This window comes from Panthera leo, chromosome E3, assembly GCF_018350215.1.
Source record: "Panthera leo isolate Ple1 chromosome E3, P.leo_Ple1_pat1.1, whole genome shotgun sequence".
Taxonomy (NCBI): Eukaryota; Metazoa; Chordata; class Mammalia; order Carnivora; family Felidae; genus Panthera; species Panthera leo.
This window is the reverse complement of record NC_056694.1, coordinates 10,439,359-10,459,628: the sequence shown is the minus strand read 5'-3', so window position 1 is coordinate 10,459,628 and position 20,270 is coordinate 10,439,359. Positions and strand designations below refer to the sequence as shown.

Genomic DNA, 20,270 nt, shown 5'->3' with positions numbered 1-20,270 from the left:
GGGCTTTCTTGGGAAAAGCTGGGACCTGGGGATAAATTGGCTTCTGGCCACACTGTGGGGGGCGGGGCAGGCCTGGGAGACAGGAGGGAACAGGCTTAAGGCGATGTGGGTCCAAACCCCAACCACCACGCGTGGCTGTGGGTCCTTGGCCCAGCGTGAGGCTCTTGCATCACCCGTAAGACGGTACCAGTGAAGGTACCGCTGCCCCGTGGGGGTCACAGATGAGCAAGTCCGAACACACCCTACAGGTGTCGCCCAGTGCCTGGCACACGGGAGCCGCCGGGAAAGGGCAGCTGCCACAACCGCTCTCTATTGAGCTCTCGGGAGGCCCGGGGTGCACACGTCGCCTCCCCCAGGGACTCAGGGCCCAGACAAGGCGGGCGCGGGAGGGGCGGAGGAGGGCGGGCGGCATTCAGACCAACAGGCCCCCTTTGTGCCGCCCTCAGTCGCCATTTACCGAAGACAAACCCGGGCTGCATTTCAGGGTTTCCATTTCAGCTGCAAGGGGGTGGGCGGGCCGCAGTCTGAGTGGGGATGAGGCCCAAGAACTTTCCGCCAATCGGAGGCCCAGGGTGTGGCCCCGACGGAACGGGGGGAGGTGCCAAATAGGGCAGTGGAAAGCCCATGCCCCGGGCCGGCGTGCAAGAGGCCGGCACCAGGAATCCGGCACCGGAGACCCGGCCGCCACTCACACCCGGGGCCTCTGGCTGGAGGGAGGCACTCTGGCAAGACCACTCTGGGCTGCTGGCCAAAGCCCAGCCTTCAGGTCCAGGCCTGCCACCCCCAATGACAGCGGTGGCTCTTCTGGGTGATTCCCCCTCCTCCCCTTCCTCCTGCCTCAGCTGTCAGCAGCCAGGGTGCCCACACTCCTCCCTCCTCTCCTGACCCTGTGATCTGAGTGCCGGGCAATGTGGCACCCACAGATGAACGTCGTGTGGCCCCCGACCACTCACCGCAAGCCCTAAGGCTTAGGCCGCAGCAGCAACACCCTGGGGCGGAAAGGGAAAGCTCTGTAATAGGGAGCCCAGCACACCAGGGGCCAGGCAGGGGAACCTCAAGGAGCAGGCCATGCTCTGCAGGTCAGCCAAACAGCTGGAGATTTACTGGCTAAAGTGTGTGCGTGTGCGCGTGTGCGTGGCGGGGGCGTTAATCCAGAGACTGGGAGGGACAGCGGGGTCTCCCAGCCACACATGGGCATCAGCCTCAATGGATGAAGCTCCATGGAGGATGTCAAACAAGGGGTGCGACACATCAGATGTGCACACTGGCAAGACCGCTCGGGAGGGGATGAGGACACTGGGGGGAGCGAGGGAGGGGAGGCCACTGTCCTGGGGGCTGCTGGGATACATTAGGGACACGACAATGCAGCCTGAATTGCGCAGAGGCGGGGGCTGGAGGGGACAGAGAGGGGAGAGGTGCCGAGCAGCATTTGGTGGCAAACAGTGTGGGTGCAGAGGGAGCACCCAGGGTCCCACTGGGAGGGACCTGGGAGGAGGCGGGGGCTGGCGTGAGGTCCCCGAGGGACCCTGGGGAGGGGCAGCAAGGGGCAGAGTGATGGGGCCCTTGGGAGAGTCGCCGGGGACGGCCAAGTTCAAGGAACCTCACAAGCTGGGAGCACCCACCAGTATGTGACGTGACGGAGGACGACGTGAGGGCACCCCAGACAGACAGGTAAGAACAGCCGACAGGTAAGACGAGGAAGCCTTCGAGGAGAGGACGCGACCGGACAGCCACCGGGCCTCCCAGTCAGCAGGGAAATGCAAATTCGAGCCACGAGGAGATCCCATTTCCCGCCCAATCAGATGGGCAAAAAGCCAAAAAGCCAGGTGATACCAAGAGTTGGCGAGCGGGGAGCAGGGGCCAGTGGGCGCGGAGCCCAAACAGGGGCGGCGAGGCGTGGCCCGGGAGGCACCTGCTGGGCGTACATCACGGGGCTCCATGCAGCAGCCAGCGTATGGGGTGGAGACAGGGCTGGGGCGGGGGTAACTGGGGGCTTTATTTCTATTTATAAGATTTGTTTCTTGAGTCCTACAGACTGTACATGGGCGTTCATCGTATTCTGTCAGGTCCTTTTCTCTTTTATGTTTATTTTTGAGAGAGAGGGAGAGACAGAGCATGAGCAGGGGAGGGGCAGAGAGAGAGGGAGACACAGAATCCGAAGCAGGCTCCAGGCTCCGAGCTGTCAGCACAGAGCCCGACGCTGGGCTCGAACCCACGGACCGTGAGATCGTGACCTGAGCCGAAGTCGGACGCTCAGCCGACTGAGCCACCCAGGTGCCCCGTTTTTCTTTTTTTTGTTTTTTGAGTGCCTAAAATATTTCATAGCCATTTTTTTTTTTAATTAAAAAAAATTTCTTTTTCAAGACAGAAGAGTCCTTCCCCTCGTCGTATACACCTGCCCTGAGGAACCAGACAGTGACCCCCAGGGGGGCCAACTACCAGGCCAAGGCTCACCAAACCCCGCCCCAGCAGGCACCCCAGCACTCACAGCTGCACTGGAAACCCAGTGCCTCCCCAACCCCTGAACCTAGCAGACGGGCATGACCACCGTCCGCACAGGCCTACTCCCAGCTGGCACTTGCTGCTTGTCCCATCCTGCTTGGAAGGGGGGCTCACTCTGCCTGCATTTGACCGGCGGTGAGGCTAGAATCCCCTTGTGGGAGGGAGCCCAGAGCAGGGTGGGGCTGAGACAGGCCCCCCTCCCTGTGAGTCCTGCCAGCTTGAGGTGAAAGCCAAAGCCCGGAGCCCCGTGCCAGCCGCCCCTCGGGCGGGCCCGGGATGGCCGGGGACGTGGCACCCGTCGGCCTGTGCCTGTGCCTCCACACCCACCCTCCGCTCCCACCCGGTCAGCGAGGCCCCAGAGGACGCTGGAGCCAGTCCAGGCGGTGCAAGCCCGGCACGCATATGGCCGCTGACCAATGCGGGAGAGGGTGGTGATGGGCCTTGCTTGGGGTGCGGGGTCACCCTGGGAGTACGAGGAGCCTGGCAGCCATCCAGAACCGGCCCGGGGAAGGGACCCGCCCGAGCCTCACAGCAGAGCTGGAGCCGGAACCAAGCTGGGAAGACCGCATGGACGTGGAGGGCGGGGCACCCGCGGGGCGGAGCAGGGGACAGCCCCGGGGCCCCAGATGACCCCAGCTTCTCCGGCGCCTGAGGCTGCGAGACGAGCAGGGCCAAGTCCGTCCAGAAGACGGGGCTCCCGTGCTCACCATCCTCGCACCTCTCGGCCTCTGAGCTCAGGGCTGTAGATCCCAGTTTGCAAGCTGGCATCTTCCCTGTCCTGCCCGTGGCCCGGGGTGACTACGGAGCTCTGGGAGTGACCGGCCTGCCAGTCTCACCTGAGCTGCACACACTGGAGCGCGGCCATCGTCCCTCAGGCTTGGAGGTGGTTCAGATGCTGTCCTCGGCAGAGCAGAGGGGACCAGGGCTATGTCGGGTCTGGGGAGGGGAAGGGACACCAATGTCAATATACTTCCTGGCCTTATACACACATGCGTGCGCACACACACACACACAGTTGGCACGTTCAGAACCAGGGGACAACCATGGCCCCGAGAACCCGCTCCTGACTGTGGGCCACTCACGGCCCCAGCGACTGGACAGCTGGGGCCCTCCTGCCACTGACGCAGCCTGGTTCTGCTGGATGAGGTCCCGGCCAGGCCCAAGGAGAAGGGCTTGGGAACAACATGACTCAAGTTGCCCTATGACCCACCTTTATTCCCATTTCACAGAATGGGAAACCGAGGCCCAGGCTGATGATCATGGAGCAAGTGAACAGGACGGTGAGATTCAAGTGTCCAAGTGACCGAAAACGTGTGCTGGGCAGAGGGGTCCCCGAGACCAGAAGCGGTCAGAGGCTGAGGGAGGGAAGGGGCCTGCTGAGGTCACCTAGCGATCTAGGCAGAACAGGCAGGAAAGCGCTCCTGCGTCCTGTCTCCCAGGCCAGTGTCCTGACCCAGTCTCTTTTCGCTGCAACTACATCCAACACACGTAGGCCAGGAAACACCCCAACACCCGGGGTCTCCTCCCTAACCCAGCCAGCCGGGCCTCCTGCCTAGGGTTAGAATCTGCACAAGCAACTTAAAAAATACCCCTGAGCCAAAGATGATCTTTACAACAAGTGGTTCTGGGTCCCCATAACCACATGGGGAAAAACAAATCATGACCCACCCGTGGTTGATAGAACAATGGCCCCCCGCCAACGATTTTCATGTCCCCATCCCTGGAATGTGTTAACGATGTTAGCTTACACATGGCAAAGGGAAACTGAGGTTGTAGATGGAATTTAAGGATGCTAGTCAGCCGACCTCCAGATGGGAAGATTATTCTGGATTATCCAGGCAGGCCCAATGTGATCACAAGCGTCTTTACAAGTGCAAGAGGGAGGCAGGAGGGACAGAATCACAGGGATGGCAGCGTGCCAACAACTCAGGGTGACATTGGTAGCTTTGAAGATGGAGGAAGGGGCCACCAGGCAAAGAATGCGGGCAGCCTCTAGGAGCTGGAGAAGGGCAAGAAACAGATTCTTCCCTGAGCCTCTAGAAGGAACACGGCCCTGCTGACATCCTGATTTTAGCCGGGAGAGATCCATTTCAGACTTCTAGCCTCCATAAATCCAAAATAATACATCTGTGCTGTTTGAGGGCCACTGTGTTTGTGGTCATTTGTCAGGGCAGCAAAGGGAGACAAGTATGTTTACTTCACGTCATACACGAAAACCAATCCCAGAGGGAAAGCAGGTCTAACCGTGAAAGGCAAAACAATACAGTATTTAAGAGACATGAATAAAGACTGAGATATGCAAAGATTTCTTAACAGGACACAGAAAGTACCAGAAGACAGGGAAAGGACGGATAAATTGGACCAGATTAAGAGCTTTTGGGGGCACCTGGTGGCTCAGTTAAGTGTCTGACTCTTGATTTCGGCTCAGGTCATGAGCTCATGGTCTGTGGGATCAAGCCCCACGTCAGGCTCTGCGCTGACAGCACAGAGCCTGCTTGGGATTCTCTCTCTCCCTCTCTCTGCCCCTCCCCTGCTTGCTCTCTCTGTCTCAAAATAAAACAAATTTTTTAAATGTTTTTTGTTTATTTTTGAGAGAGCGTGAGCAGGGGAGGGGTAGCGAAAGATGGGAGACACAGAATCCGAAGCAGACTCTAGGCTCTGAGCTGTCAGCACAGAGCCCGACGCGGGGCTCGAACTCACAAACCGCGAGATCATGACCTGAGCCCAAGTCGGAGGCTTAACTGACTGAGCCACCTGGGCACCCCTAAATACATATTTTTTTTTAATTAAAAAAAAAAAGATTAAGAGTTTCTGTACATCAAATGATACCGAGAGACAGAGAGACAGTGTTGTGTGAGGAACAAGCCACAGAAGGGGGAAAACATTTGCAAGCCCTACATTCCAAGAATGATTCATATTCAGAATGCAGAGAGAAGTCCAACAAATCAAGTTGGAAAGATCAGCAACACACCTCAAGGAGCACTACATGAAAAGAGGGTATTTAAAAGACCAGCAAACCTATGGAAAGACGTTCTCCTTTGTTGCTCGTCTGGCTAACGTCATATTCACCGGAACGCAGAAAGTGAAGCAGACACCAGGGGTGGGCGAGGCTGCAGAATGTCCAAACCGCTCGCCCACTGCCGAGATGAGAGTCAACTGCTAAGCGATTTGGAAACCAGTTTGATCTCACCTACTAACCCTGATCGCGACCCAGAGACTCCACTCCTAGGCACGCCCCCAAAAGGAATGCGGACATAAGCACCCCAAAGACAGACTGTTCCTAATGCTCCTAAACTGAAAGTAACCCAAATATCCAACCCCGTGAGGAATAACTAAGGCGGGCTCTCTTCCTGCAATGGAAGAAAATACAGCAATGCAAATGAATGAACTACAACTCTATGCAACCACGTGTCTGAGCTCTGTGATTATACACTTGTGTGTTATTTTTTTTTAATTTTTTTAATGTTTATTTATTTTTGAGAGAGGGAGAGGCGAAGTGTGAGTGGGGGAGGGGCAGAGAGAGAGGGAGACACAGAATCCGAAGCAGGCTCCAGGCTCCGAGCTGTCGGCACAGAGCCTGATGCGGGGCTCGAACCCACCAACTGTGAGACCATCACCTGAGCCAAAGTCAAATGCTTAACTGACTGAGCCACCTGGGCACCCCAAAATAAACTTTAAATACGTACATAAATATAAACAAACAAATAAATAAAAATGAAGTCAGTGGACAATCATTACTGATGATATAAAAAACCAGGGGGGGCTCCTGGGTGGCTCAGTCAGTTAAGTATATGGTTCTTGATTTCCGCTCAGGTCATCATCTCACTCGATCGTGGGTTCGAGCCCCACATCGGGCTCTGTGCTGACAGTGTGGGGCCTGCTTGGGATTCTCTCTCTCCCTCTCTCTCTGCCCCTCCCCCACTAGCACTCTCTCTCAAAAATAAATACATAAACATAAAAAAAAAATCAGGGAAGGGGTCCCCCTTGGGTCAGGGGTACTAACCGGAAGGACAACAGGAGGGGTTCTGGGGAGCCAGCAGGGTCTCATTATACAAGGATTTCAGTTTGGAAACTTCACCAAGTATGCTTATGTCATGCACACTTTTCTGCGTGGATACTGTATTTCAATAAAAAGGCTTTAAAATTCTTTTTTTTTTCATTTTTTTTAACGTTTATTTATTTTGAGACAGAGAGAGACAGAACATGAACGGGGGAGGGTCAGAGAGAGAGGGAGACACAGAATCAGAAGCAGGCTCCAGGCTCTGAGCAGTCAGCACAGAGCCCGACGCGGGGCTCGAACTCACGGACCGGACCGTGAGATCGTGACCTGAGCCGAAGTCGGATGCTTAACCGACTGAGCCACCCAGGCGCCCCTAAAATTCTTTTTAATTACCTGGGCTGGGGGTGGATGGCAGAGGAAGTGGAGGAAGCAGGGGTGGTCCCAGCCCCTCTGGGTCCTTCCCGCCTATCAGACAGCCCCGGGCGGTGGTGCCTAACCATGGGGACCCACGGGGCATCTGGCTCCCCGCGGTTCTGCGAGCTCCCTGCGGGCAGGCCCAAGCCCCATGGACGTCAAGCACCCGGGGCCTGACCCACAGCGGTGCCGTGCTCACTGCACAACCTTCCGGAACACCAACCTTCCTCCCTGAACAAGGCGTGCCAAGTCAGCACCCCAGCATCCTCTCTCGAGCCTTGCCCTGCAGGGAGGAGGCTGAGCCCCCCTGAGGTCTGGGCCTGTGGGGACAGTATGCAATCCAGGGCCCACGAGGCAGCCTGGAGAACGCATGAACCAGCCAGGGGGCCAGGGGCACCATCTAAACCTCTGAAGGACAAAGGGCAACCCAGGGCTGTGGGTGGGTGATGGGACGGGATGGGCGGAGGAGGAGCAGAACCTGGTGGCCCCAGGGGTGAGGTCAGTCACTAAGAAGCCCTCCTGGTGTTTTAGTGCTTCCAGAAAGGCAGCCACCACCCCCAGCCACCAAAAGCTTCCTGAATGCCACAGACGCCCACCCACACCCATACACATCCTACCACATCCCCAGGCCTTTGCAAACACTGTTCCTTCTGCCTAATGCTGGTCCTCTCATCCGCTGGCAAACTCCCTCACATCTCGCTGACGGCAGCTTTAAGAGGGCAGATTCTTTGCAGATCGTATCCATTGCTGAGCTCTCGGTACCTAGGACAGCGCCCAGCACATGCAGCAGCTCAAAACGCCTAACGAGCTCGCGAATGAATGAAGGAAACACGAACGCGTGGAAACGCCCTCCCTCCGCTACCACCCTCTTCCTCTCCACATCCATGGCAGCTTGTTCACACACCACAGCCGCACTCACTGGCCGGCTTGGAGCGAGCTCTGGGAAGGGCAGAAGGTTCCCAACAATTAGCATCGGGCACAGAGTGGATGCTAACCACATTTGGGTCCAACGAACAAAGAGGCAGGCAGTGAGCCCCCCATCACTGGAGGAGATCAAGCAGAGACCAAGACCTGTTCTCAGAGCAGGTATCTGCTCCTGGTGGCACAGCTGCCCCGCGAGGCTCTCCCAAACTCACACAGCTACTATTACTGTCCATAACAACACTAACCAACTATGTTGAGCACCGCCCCCCCACTCAGGGCTGGAAGGGTGACCCCATGTCCACACCACTCTCTGTCACAGAGCTTGATTCTTCACTGTGCTGGGCTCAGAGCCTGTGTGGGTGCACCTGGTGCAGGGGGTCCAGGTGGGATGGGCCCCCCCTCTTCTGCTGAGCTGTTCCAGCCTAAGGAGACACAGACCCACAATATCTGTTCTGCTCCACACGCCGGCCCAAGTGCTTTATAAATACTACCTCATTTAACCTCTGCAACAGCCCTGTTATGAATTCCATCCACTTTACTAGTGGGAAACTGAGGCCTGGAGTGGTCAATCATTTGCTTAGAGTGACACAACTGATCCAATAGTAGACGTGGAATTCGAACTCGGGCCCTCTGGCCACACAGCCTGAGTTCTTAACCACCCTTCTTGACTTCCTTTCTTGACTTCCTCAGAATCAAGACCAACTCTCCTCCTGGCACCCAGGTTGGGGGGGACAGGGCAGAGGTTTCAAGGACGAGGCCAGGAGGACACCCCCCCAGCCCTGGGTGCCAAGGCCATGGCCTGTGGTCTCTCTGCCCACTAGCCTAGGCCCTGCCTGCCTCTGGCCTCATTTCCTGGGAACCCTGTCCACCAGCACCCTTCGTTCCAGCTTCCTTGAGTTTCTCATTGCTCCCTAAGACCCCACCCCCCGTCGCTCATTCTGCCAGACGCCTTCACCCTTCTTCTATCCTCCAGCCAACTCCTGGGGCCGACTGGGTGCACTCCCTGCATCATGTCCCCCACGCCTCCTCGGGAGATGGGGATTCTTGGGCAGGAGCCAGCGTGGCTCCTAGCTCATCAGCTCTCACGCACCCCTGGGGCCAGGCAGACCCCAGTGAACAGGCTGGCTGTGAGCAGGAACCCTGGCTCTCAGCGGTACACAGGGACCCTCCAGGAGGAGGCTTAGAAAGATCAGAAGGCAGAGTCACCTGGGTGGCTCAGTCGGTTAAGCATCCAACTTTGGCTCAGGTCATAATCTCATGGTTCGTGAGTTCAAGCCCCAAGTCGGGCTCTGTGCTGACAGCTCAGAGCCCGGAGCCTGCTTCGGATTCTGGATCTCCGTCTTTCTTTGCCCCTTCTCCACTCACACTCGCTTGTTCTCTCTCTCTCAATTTCTCTCAAAAATAAACAAATATTTTTTAAAAATTTAAAGACAGAGGGGCGCCTAGGTGGCTCAGTCGGTTAAGTGTCCGACTCTTGGTTTCATCTCGTCATGATCTCGGGGTTTCATGAGTTTGAGCCCCACATTGGGCTGTGTGCTGATGGTATGGAGCCTGCTTGGGATTTTCTCTCTCTCTCTGTCCCTCCCCTGCTCACGCTGTCGGTCTCTTTCAAGACAAATAAATAAACTTTAAAAAAAAATTTAAAGAAAGGAAGATCAGAAGGCAGCCGCTCTCACCCTCTACCTTCTGGACCAAGGGCCATACCAGGACCACAATGGCTGGCAGCCCGACCCTTAGGCTTTAGTGGTATATACAGCAGGGCTCACAGGAGCGAGGTGACAATACAACCACTCAAAATACCTGCCTCGCCCTCAGATCAGGCTACTAGAAAGCTCAGAGGCAAGTTACCTGCCACGGAAGGTACGGCAGCCCCTCCAGCTTCGTTTGATTTTTGCCACCCCGGCTTTGCTCTTTACCCCGGTCACTTTCATCTCGTTATGGGGCGTTTACCTTTGCGAATCATCTCCAGCCCTTTCTGGAGTCACACAAAGAACACACAAGACCCTCTCGGATGTCTCCCCTCCTCCGCCCTGAGCTCCCGGGACTGGGCACAACCCCTGGCACAGAAACTGAAGTGTGAGCTGTGTCGGAGAACCAACGAATTTATGCAAGGAACAGTCCACAGTAGAAAAGGGAACAGCCTGAGCAGAATGAGGACACAAGGCAGCAAAACATCCCCGGGCGCCAAATGCTGCTCCCTCCCTCGTGGCAGCGTCCAGCTTCACACTTGACTTAGGGTGACACACTTGTGGGACCACAAGTGACTTAGGGACCACACGAGTGGTGGGCTTTAGGCTGAGAACTCCAGGCTGGAAAAACAGGGACTCCTTGTGAGCCTGAAAGTCCACCCCCTCGTGGCAAAGAGGCCACGAGGGTGAAAAGGGATGTGTGCAGAGCAGGTGTTTTCCTGGGCAGAGTCAAAGGCACATTCCAGGGATGTACCAAGAGCTGCCCAGGGAAGACAGAAGCACTAAGTGGACAAGGGCCCGAATTTACACCTTGTTGATAAAAACCACCTGACACGCTCTGCTTTCTATTTATTTTTTTTAAATGCTTATTTATTATTTTGAAAGAGAGAGAGAGACAGAGCACAAGCGGAGGAGGGGCAGAGAGAGACAGAGAGGGAGACACAGAATCCGAAGCAAACTCCAGGCTCCGAGCCGTCAGCACAGAGCCTGACGAGGGGCTTGAACCCACGGACCGTGAGATCGTGACCTGAGCTGAGGTTGGCCGCTTAACCAACGGAGCCACCCAGGCGTCCCATCTGCTTTCTATTCAGAAGGGACACACTTCATTGCCGTTTTCAAGCATTTCCTCTGAGATCCTGAGTTTTGTATTCCTGTTTCTGTGCACCGACCCTTGGCAGCCCTGGAAGGGGGTGGTGGGACAGGGTGGGCAGTGGGGTGGCCCAGGTCTCCAGCTCCTGAAGGGAGGAGCCTCATCTGCTCCTGAGCCAGGGCTGGGGGTGGGGAGGGCACCCTCGGTCCCCACGCCGGCCAGGCTGGGCCACTCCGGCTCCTCCCGAGAAATGCCGCTGCCTAGAGGTGGAGACCGCAGTGGAGACCGCAGTTAACTGGCTGTGGGTCCGCCTCTCCCGTCAGATCCAGTTTTCCAGGCAAGCAATGCCCCGCTCACCCGTCCTCCCCCAGCACACAGCACGTGGGCATCCTGCAGCGGCTGACACTGTAGTGGGTGCCCGGCACCGTTTCCCCGCCCCCACCCCCAGCCCCAGAGATCACATGGCCTGCCGCCCACCAGCCGGGCGCCCAAGACTGAGGGGAGTGCCCGCAGGAGGTCCTGTGGCCTCAAGCTAAAGCCCCCATTCAGGGCAGTCACATCAGCAACCCAGAGAGACACAGCCTACCAGGAGAGAAGATGAGAGGCAGAGAAAATGAAACCGCAGTCCAGAAAAGAGGAAAACCAGAGGAGGGGCCGTCTCGGCCTGCAACTGTTTGCTGCAGAAGTTTCCTCTCCCTCCTAACTCTCCTTTCACTTAACCTAATTGGAGAAGCTTCCTGTTCCCCTGTAAGAAAATAATCCCGAAGACGTGGGTCAGGGCCCTCCCTGCTCACCAAGCCACGCCCACCGCTCCCAGCTCCTTAAGGCCGAGACACGTCTGGGTAAGGCCAGCGTGGGAGGGTGGGGAGAGCCGGCCGGGAAGCCAAGGCACAGCCAGCTGGGGCGGGGGGGGCCGGGAGCCAGACAGGGCTTGGACTTTGCACTTGGGCAACCGGGGTGGTGTCTGAGGAAGGCACGGCCCAAACCAGGCTTTAGTGAAACGCACATGGTAGCGTGGCACGAAAGGCCAACAGGGAAACCTCTCTGTGCCCCGACGCCCTCATCTGTAAAATGCAGGCAGCGTCGTGAAGATATCCACAAACGGAAACACGCATTTAGAGAGCTCGCCGACGGTTCCTGGCACAGAGTAAGCCCTCGGTATGTGTTGTTTTCTTAAAAACCTACACGAAAGCTGGGGTTCCCCATCCCCCCCAAGAGCCATCAGGCAGGTGGTATGGTCTGAACGTTTGTGACAACCCCCCCCCCCCAACCTCCACATTCATATGTTGAAACCTAAGCCCCAACGTGAGGTGACACTGTCAGGAGGCCAGGGGCCTTGGGAGGTGACAGGGTCAGGAGGGAGGGGCCCTCCAGGACAGGATCAGTGTCCTCATAAAAGGGACCCCGGACCGTTCCGCAGCCCCTTCTGCCGTGTGTGAATACAGGAAGTGTGCGACCCGGAAGAGGGTCTCCCCTGGAACATGCTGGCACCCTGATCTTGGACTTCCAGACTCCAGAACTGTGAGAAATCGATTTCTGCTGGGTATAAGCCACCTGGTCTGTGGTATTTTGTCACCGCCGCTTAGACGAGGCTGGCAAGGAACCAGCAGGGTCAGGAAGGCCGCTGGCCCCTCCTCTGAGCACGGAAGCAGAGGTGCGGGGAGAGGGCATCAGGAGGGCAGGGTCAACCTTCAGGGTGGCGGGCCCAGGGAGGGGACACCAGGAGGGAACTGTCCCCCACGTCAAGGACCAGAATGGAGGGGGCAGCTCTGGGAGGAGGCCGCGGTGAGCGGCCAACAGGCAGGCGCGGCTGCCCCAGCAAGGACACAAGCTGGGGGACGGGACGAGCCACGTGTGTGTGGACGGGAGCTATGTGGGTAGAACAGCGATGAACACTGGTCACCAGCCCTGTCACAGTGCACGCACTTCACACACATCCATCCGTCCGATTCTCACAACCCTAAAAGGTGGATACCATAAGCACCCTCACTTTATAGACAGGGAAACTGAGGCACAGAGGTGCAGTGACTTGTCAGAGGTCACACAGCTAGGAAGGAACAGAGCTGGAATCTGAACCCAGGCTGTCAGGTGCCAGCATCCAAACGCTTACCCGCCAAATCAGGCAGCAGATACTGCAGGGGGGTTGGTACCTCTGTGGGTGGGTCGCCCTCCTTGGGAGTTTGAGCTCTGGGTGCAGAATTCCAGAGAGCACCTTCCCAGCCTGCCGGGTGCACCTAGAAGCTTGCTGGTGCAAAAGCTCATGTGAGCCGAGGCTCTTCCCAGGTTCCCTCTGCAAGGTCCCTGCCTTTGAAGCTCCACTCCAACCCTCCCCGCTCCACCTGACCCGGAGCCCGTACCCCAACGTCTCTCCTGGGCCAGACACTGTGGGTGCCAGCGCAATCTGGGCTTATAGCCCCTGGAGGAAGGTGCCTGGCCACCCCCTCCACCCCCCCCCCCCGCCCCTCCATGTGCAAAAGAAGAAGGGACAGGGGCACCTGGGTGGCTCAGTCGGTTGAGCTGCCGACTTCGGCTCAGGTCATGATCTCACAGCTCGTGAGTTCGAGCCCCACATCGGGCTCTGTGCTGACCGCTCAGAACCTGAAGCCTGCTTTCGATTCTGTGTCTTCCTCTCTCTCTGCCCCTCCCCTGCTTGCGCTCTGTCTCTCTCTCCTCTCTCTCTCAAAAATAAATAAGCATTAGGGGCGCCTGGGTGGTTCCGTCGGTTAAGCGTCCGACTTCAGCTCAGGTCACGATCTCACGGTCCGTGAGTTCGAGCCCCGCATCAGGCTCTGTGCAGACAGCTCAGAGCCTGGAGCCTGCTTCGGATTCTGTCTCCCTCTCTCTCTGCCCCCCATCCCCCCGCTCATGCTCTCTCTCTGTCTCAAAAATAAATAAAAACATTTAAAAATAAATAAACATTAAGAAAATTTTTTTTAAAAAGTAGAAGAGACAGAACAATCCCTTCCCTCAAACCCCATGCCCCAATCACCTAAATGCTTTACTGTTCCTCCTTCCCATCAGCCACGAGGCCTCCTTTTAGGACTCCAAGCACTTACCCCCACTACTTCTCCTGCCTGAAGCTCTTGTGTGGCATCCTGGCAGCAAACTTATGCACGGTGCCCCCATCAAGCTTCCTGCTCCACCCCATCCTCCAGGTGTCCCTCCTCTGTATTTCCAGCTACCCCACCAAGGCACTCATCAAGCAAGCCACCAAGACTTGCAGGGCTGTGCCCTTTGGGGGCAGCGAGGCCCCTGCTCTGTGTACCTGCCACCTCCTGGCAGTGCTGGGCCAGGTGACAGCAACTGGATGAATGAAGGGCTCATTGTTTACATTACAACTGGTGAGGAGTCTTGCCCCACGTGGTGTTCCCTGCACTCTCCTCCTCCTCTGCCAGCAGCCCTAGGCCACTGCTACCCCCACTAACCTCCCTTGGGCATCTTACAGAGGTGAGGACATCTCCCCCCTCATATTGGAGAAGCGGGGTATCCAAGGTTGGGAACGCGCTGCTGGGTGTGTGACTCGCCCCCCCCCCCCAAGGTGCCCCCTCTGTCCGTCCTTCCCAGGGTGGGGCCAGGGCCTGCGTGGCAGTGCCCAGTGGGCACCCGCCCCGCCCAAGCCCCGCCTGAAGGGCCCAAACGGGCGCGCCCTGGAGGCCCAGCAGAGCATCTCGGTGGCGATGGCCCCTCCCTGTGGGGAGGGCAGAAAATCTGCTGCCTCACCAGCTACCAGCGCCAGCCTGGGGGGGCACCCCTGGCGGGATGCCGCCCCGCCCCAGTCTCCCCCATACCCCCTCCACCATGCACTTCGACCAAGTTTTGCAAAGGGAATCGGCCGGGCGACCCCAGCCGGCGGGGCGGGGGCTCCGTGTTCTCCCAGACCCGGGGTCTGGAAAAGGGGGCTGTATGGCCGCGCCCACCGGGCTGTGCCCCCCCCCCCCATTCCCCCACCGCCTGGGAGCTCAGAGAGCCCTGCGGCGCGTCCGGCCTCCCGGCGCTGCCCTTGAGAGCCGGGACAGGCAGCCCCCACAACAGATGTGCGGAACCCCAGTCTGCGGATGCGGGCGCCGACGGTGCCGGAGATGCCTTCACCGAAGGGACTCGCAGCCCGGGAAGCAACCCCCCCCCCCCCCCAACGCCAGCAGCGTCCTCTCCTCGCCTGCGGGCGACAGGGAAGTTGGGGGTGCACGGGGAGCAGCTCCCGCTCACGCCCACCCGCCGGCCCCCGGCCCTCCGGCCTCTCCCACGCCCCGACAATGCCTGCGGGCGGCCGCCCCGCTGCAGCTCAGGCCGGGCCGACGCCGCCTCCCGCATCCCTCGCTCCTTTGTTGCCCGGCGAGCCCCCTCCCCCGGGGGCCCTCCGGCCGCTCCTACCTGCGCCCCTCCGGCTGCGGGCTGCGCTGCGGGAGGCCCAGCGCCCGGCCTCCTCCGCTCCCGGCCCGGACGCCGCGGGGGGAGAGGATGCTGCGGCCCCTCCCCGCGCGCCGCTGCCCACCGGCCGCAGCCCCTCCCGGGGCCGGGGCTCCGCGCTCGCGCTCCGGGCCCGGGCCACGCTCCGCGGCCGCAGCCGCAGCCGCGTCCGGGCGGCGGCGGCGGCGGCGGGAAGGCGGGAGGCGCGGATCGAGCAGCCCCGGCCGCCGCCTGCGCGCCCCGCGGCCGAGCCGAGCCGAGCCGAGCTGAGCGGGAGCGGAGCGAGCGGCCCGGCTCCGGGAGGGAACAAAAGGGGCCGGCGCTGGGGCGGGCGCGGGAGGGCGGGGCCTGGCGCGGCGGGGGTCAGGCGCGCGTTCACGCGGCCTCGCGTTTCTCCGGCCGCCGCGCCGCGCCGCAAGCGGGCGGGCGGGCGGAAAACGCTGCCGTATACCTTGTCCTCCGCCGGAGGCAGTCAGTTGTGGGGCGTCTGGGGTGCGCCCACACCCGCCTCGGCGATGGTCACCTATCGACGTTGAAATCGTGTTGATGCTCGGCTCACAAGGCTGTCTCAGACCATTGGGAGAGATGCAAACTCGAGATGCTGGGAGAGATGGGGAGGAGCTTCCCCGGAAGGCTTCACGGAAGAGGTGACATTTGAACTGGACAGGAACTGATGAGGAGGGGATGATGTAGCCGGTAGAGCCGAGCTGAGAACCCCAGGTCTTACTGAGCTGTCCTGAGGCCAAGGCAGGTGGGGGGGAAAGGCACGGGGGTCTTGGTGATACACTCCCAACCTGTTATTGGAAAAAGTGGTACTCAAGACCCAGATGAATATCACACCCTCCTCCCCGGAGTAAGACCCGTCTCCTGGGGTATCAGAGGAGTTGACACAGCTGCCAGCACCCCCACACACACACCCCGGGGAGGGGGGGGCGGGCAGAGGTTAAGTGGCAGCCCAGGAGCAAGAAATATCGGACTCCTGACACCCATAGGTGCTTGCACTGTGACTGGCCTCTGTGCCTCTGTGCCACCTTCCCCGGCCTTGATAAGCTAACCTCGGAGCCATTGCCCTTAGTTCTACCTGTAATGCCCTTGTCCCCTTCTCTATTTGACAAATCATCCTTCCCTTTCAAAGCCCAGCTCGAATTCACCTCCATTTCCCTTGAGCATGAGAAGGCGGGTGTGTTGAGGAAGGTTGTGGTCCACACAGTGACGCTGACTCCAAGGAGGACAGGCAGGCACCAGGCAGTCTTCTTCATGTCCCCTAAGGCACCCAGGCCTGTGCCTGGCCGAGGGTAGACAATGACACCTGAATGAATGAATTGGTTCAGTTACCACCACCATCCCTCCACTGCTCTGGTATCCATCATCTTTGAGAAATGAGTTAACCTCTTAAGGGTTTTTTTTTTTTAATGTCTATTCATTTATTTTGAGAAAGAGAGAGCACACATGTGCAAGCAGGGGTGAGACACAGAGAGAGAGAGGGAGAGAGAGACTCCCAAGCAGGCTCCATGTTGTCAGCACAGAGCCCAGTGTGGGACTTGAACTCGCACATCACGAGATCGTGACCTGAGCCGAAATCAAGAGTTGGATGCTTAACCCACTGAGCCACCAGGCGCCCCAAGGCCAGAGGTTTCCCAAGCTTTTAAGGACACGCAGGCCTTCGAAACTTTGAACCCTGGGGAGGGTCTCCCAGAAATGTACAATACACGCATGCACATACACGTGTGCACACACACACACACACACACACACACATTCATGCACATACATGTACACACAGAGTTTTGCAGACAGGTTCAGGCAATTCACAGACCCCCTTGGAGCCCCACCTGGTCTGTACACCCAGGTTCTAGGGTAGAGAGCTCAGAAAAGATGGGGGTGAGTGCATCAGGGGGGCGGGGGGCAGGGTGTAGTAAAGAGTATGATTTACCCAAATGAGTGGGTTTCTGGCCCAGATCAAATGGCACCTGTATTCTGGGGGCACTTCTCCCTTCTTTGACACATAACAGCTTCTGGAACCAGGAAAATGGCCAAAGTTCCCAGGACATCAACCCACCAGAAATAGACCAAGAAGGTTCCCTGTTGGAAACTAAACCATTTAGTCCGACCCCTCCTTCCACAGGTGGATAAACTGAGGTCTAAAGAGAGGCAGGAGGGGCGCGCCTGGGTGGCTCAGCTGGTTGGGCGTCCGACTTCGGCTCAGGTCATGGTCTTGCAGTTTGTGGGTTCGAGCCCTGCGTCAGGCTCTGTGCTGACAGCTCAGAGCCTGGAGCCTATTTCGGATTCTGTGTCTTCCTCTCTCTCTGCTCCTCCCCCACTCATGCTCTGTCTCTCTCTCTCCTTCAAAAAAAAAAAAAAAAAAAAAAAAGAGGCAGGAATAATAATAATAATAATAATAATAATAATAATAATGAAGAGAGGCAGGGATTTATCCAGGTCACAAGGTCCTGCTGTGATGCATTTGAGCTCCCCTGTGCCTGTCGGGGTTCATTCACCCCCTCTTGCCTTCCACCCACCCCTGACCGCCCCCCACCAGCCCCTCCCTCAGTTACAGCCCCCAGTGCTATTCAGACCAACAGTGCACACAGAGTACTAGCTTCCCCAGCCTCGGACTCCGAGGGTGGAGCTCCGAAGGTGGTCCTGGGCCAGCACCACCTTCTGCCCTTATTGCTGCCACGCTTGTTCTAGATGAGAAAAGATACTTTCTCTCTCCCAGGAGCTTGGATTGGGGTTTGCTGCTTCCTGCAGCCACGCGAATGCTGTAGATGTACAGGGTAGAGCTGGGCAAGATGCCCCGGGGCATCAGGCCTGGGGTGGGGCTGGTGTGGGGGGTGAGGACCAGGGGAGGAGAGCCCTCCCAGCTGACCTCTCAGGCAGGGCTTTGTCTCCCCAGAAAGCGCTGATTTGGCCATTTTCTTGCTGACACTGGCCCTGACTGGCAGCTCACAGGACGGGGTGGGGGGAGGAGGGGTAGGTGGGGGGGGGGGCTTTCATAGGAAGAGCACATTGGGAATAAGAGGGGAGCCAGGGCAGAGCCAAGAGAGGCCGGACTGCCCAGCAGGTTGCTGCCTCTCTGCTGCACTTTTTACTGTTTGAATCTTGAGGATCAACATCGGTCCTGATGGAATATTTTACAGCCTCTGAATTGCTTATTCTACTAGGAATTTGTAACAACGGTCCTATATTTAGGTCAGTTGAAAAATGCATGTCACATACACCTGAAACTGACATAATCCTGTGAAGTTAATTATACTTCAATTTTTTTTTTTAATCACATCATAAAACCCTGGGTGTGGTAGACTTTCAACCTTGTCACCTACAGAGGGAAAAACTGGTAACCCTGGGGCTTTGGAGGGGAGAGGGATCTCTGAGATATTTCTCTCCCCTTTTCTGTTATTTTTCTACAATCAACATGTGTTACTTAACTAACAAAAGAAATTTAAACCCCACCCCGCTTCTGTTAAGATGATTGTTTGGATGTTGTGTTTCTGCTAAAAACACAAAAAATGATTGTTTGGATGCTGTCTCGGCAGCCTCGGGCTGGGAGTGACATCACCATGGAGATATCAGCTGAGGCCATCCCTCTGAAGGCCACACCCTGTCTTGCAAACACGTGGACTTTCTTTGCCTTCCCTCCCAGAGAATCACAGCACCTCCCTCCGGGTTGATACAGCCCCTTAGTGTAAGGAGCCCAGCAGCTAGTGGAGACTGGAGTGCTTCTCTCTGTTGGAGGTTTCCAAGTTCTGGGGGCTTTGTCCGGGCGGCCTCCCTGATTTCCTGAGGACAGATGGTAAACCAAGGCTGGCCGAGTGAACAAAAAGCTGGCATTGCTGAGTACTGATTATCTACTGAGTAGCTTTCAAGCGAAGAACTGCGCTTGGGTTGCAGAAATAAAGGAAGAAGGACCCCTTGGAGGAGAACGAGCAAAGGGAGTTTCTCCAGAGGTTGCTATATGGTAAAGGAGTCAGCCCCATCACTTGTGTTTTTGCAAAGACTCCAGGCGGGCAGGGGGCAGGAGAGCCTCAGTGGGCAAAAGGGAAGATGTGGGTATGTCTGGATGGGAGGCTGTTAGCACAGGGAAGCTGGAGGCAGGATAACTTGAATCGGGATGTATGTCACCACTGCGACTGGTGAGGGGAATGTCGGTGAGGCTTTTTCTGGCTGGTCCTGAGCTGGCAGTGGAGGCAAAAACTCAGGAAGCTGGCAGTTACTGATGGAGTCCAGCCCATCTGGGGCCCATCACGACGGGGGTTAATCATTTGTCTTCCCGGACCGCAGGGTGCAAATTGTGGGTCGCTTCATTTTCATATGTGGTCGGGCCGTTGTATTTAGAAAGGAGGAAAACGAGTCACAGAGAGGTTAAGGGACAGGCCCAAGGCCACACAGCTCCTGAGTGCAAGGTTGGCCAGGCCTCCGGGCTTCAGTGCTGGGCGTAGAGAGAGCAGAGAGAGGCCACCTTGAACTCCGATGTGAGCTCTGCCACCTTCCGGCCTTGTGACCCGCAGCAGGCAGCCTGGGAAACCGGTCCCTCAGAGCCACGCTGAGAGGGACCTCTGCATGCGATGTGCTAGTTCCATGTGCACCTGCTGAGGGCCTACTGTGTGCTCTCTCTATATGCCGTGCATGGGTCTAAGCAACTGAGAGCCTGTAAACTCGTGTCGTCCTCAGGATGCCCCGGGAGCAGGGTCTGTTTCTGGCCCCCTTTACAGACGAGGGTCTGACACAGGTTCACAGGGCAGGTAGGGAGCGGCGCTGTGTGGAACCCAGGGCCCCCGGGGCCCAGACTTGATGTTTTAGTGCCCGCACTTCCTGCCCCTCGGACAAAGTAGAGACTGAAGGAACAGCAGGGGCGCCTGATGAGGTGAGTTGCTTTTCCTTGGGTGACTCCTGAATGGGCTTCTCCAATGCAGGGGGCAGGGGGGACTTTGGGAATGGGGGAACGAGGAGGGCACAGGCCACCCCTCGTGGGAGGACGACATCAGTACTCACCAAGAGTCAGGGAAATGCCTGTCTCAGGGCTTTGCTGCTGGGTGGTTCCTGATGAGGCGGAGAAGAGGCCCCAGGTGCCTCCGGCCTCCACTCCTCCTGGAGTTACTTGGGTCCCAAGCTGGGCCAGCCGCCTGGTCTCCTCTTGCCGAGGAAAGTTTCTAGAAGGTGCTGGCTGCAGGGCCCCTGGGCAGTCCCTTGGTTTCCAGCCTTCACAGCTGTTATTCCTCATTCCTCTCTCCTCCTCCTTGTCCCC

The 20,270-nt window shown here is 57.7% G+C and overlaps 1 protein-coding gene across 4 annotated transcripts in view; it reads right to left on the bottom strand.

The window, feature by feature from the left end:
- CLIP2 (CAP-Gly domain containing linker protein 2) overlaps nt 1-15,143 on the bottom strand; it is a 74,127-nt gene extending 58,984 nt beyond the window's left edge. For 2 of the 4 annotated variants that reach the window (XM_042921370.1, XM_042921373.1), the window contains exons 1-2: nt 14,990-15,143; nt 3,339-3,438 (exon numbers count right to left, since the gene is read on the bottom strand). The gene's annotated coding sequence lies outside the window, so the exon portion shown is untranslated. Of the gene's footprint in view, nt 1-3,338; nt 3,439-3,712; nt 4,044-14,989 lie in introns of those variants that run through there. The other 2 variants (XM_042921371.1, XM_042921372.1) reach the window with 2 other exon arrangements.
- Nucleotides 15,144-20,270: the final 5,127 nt, after the last annotated feature.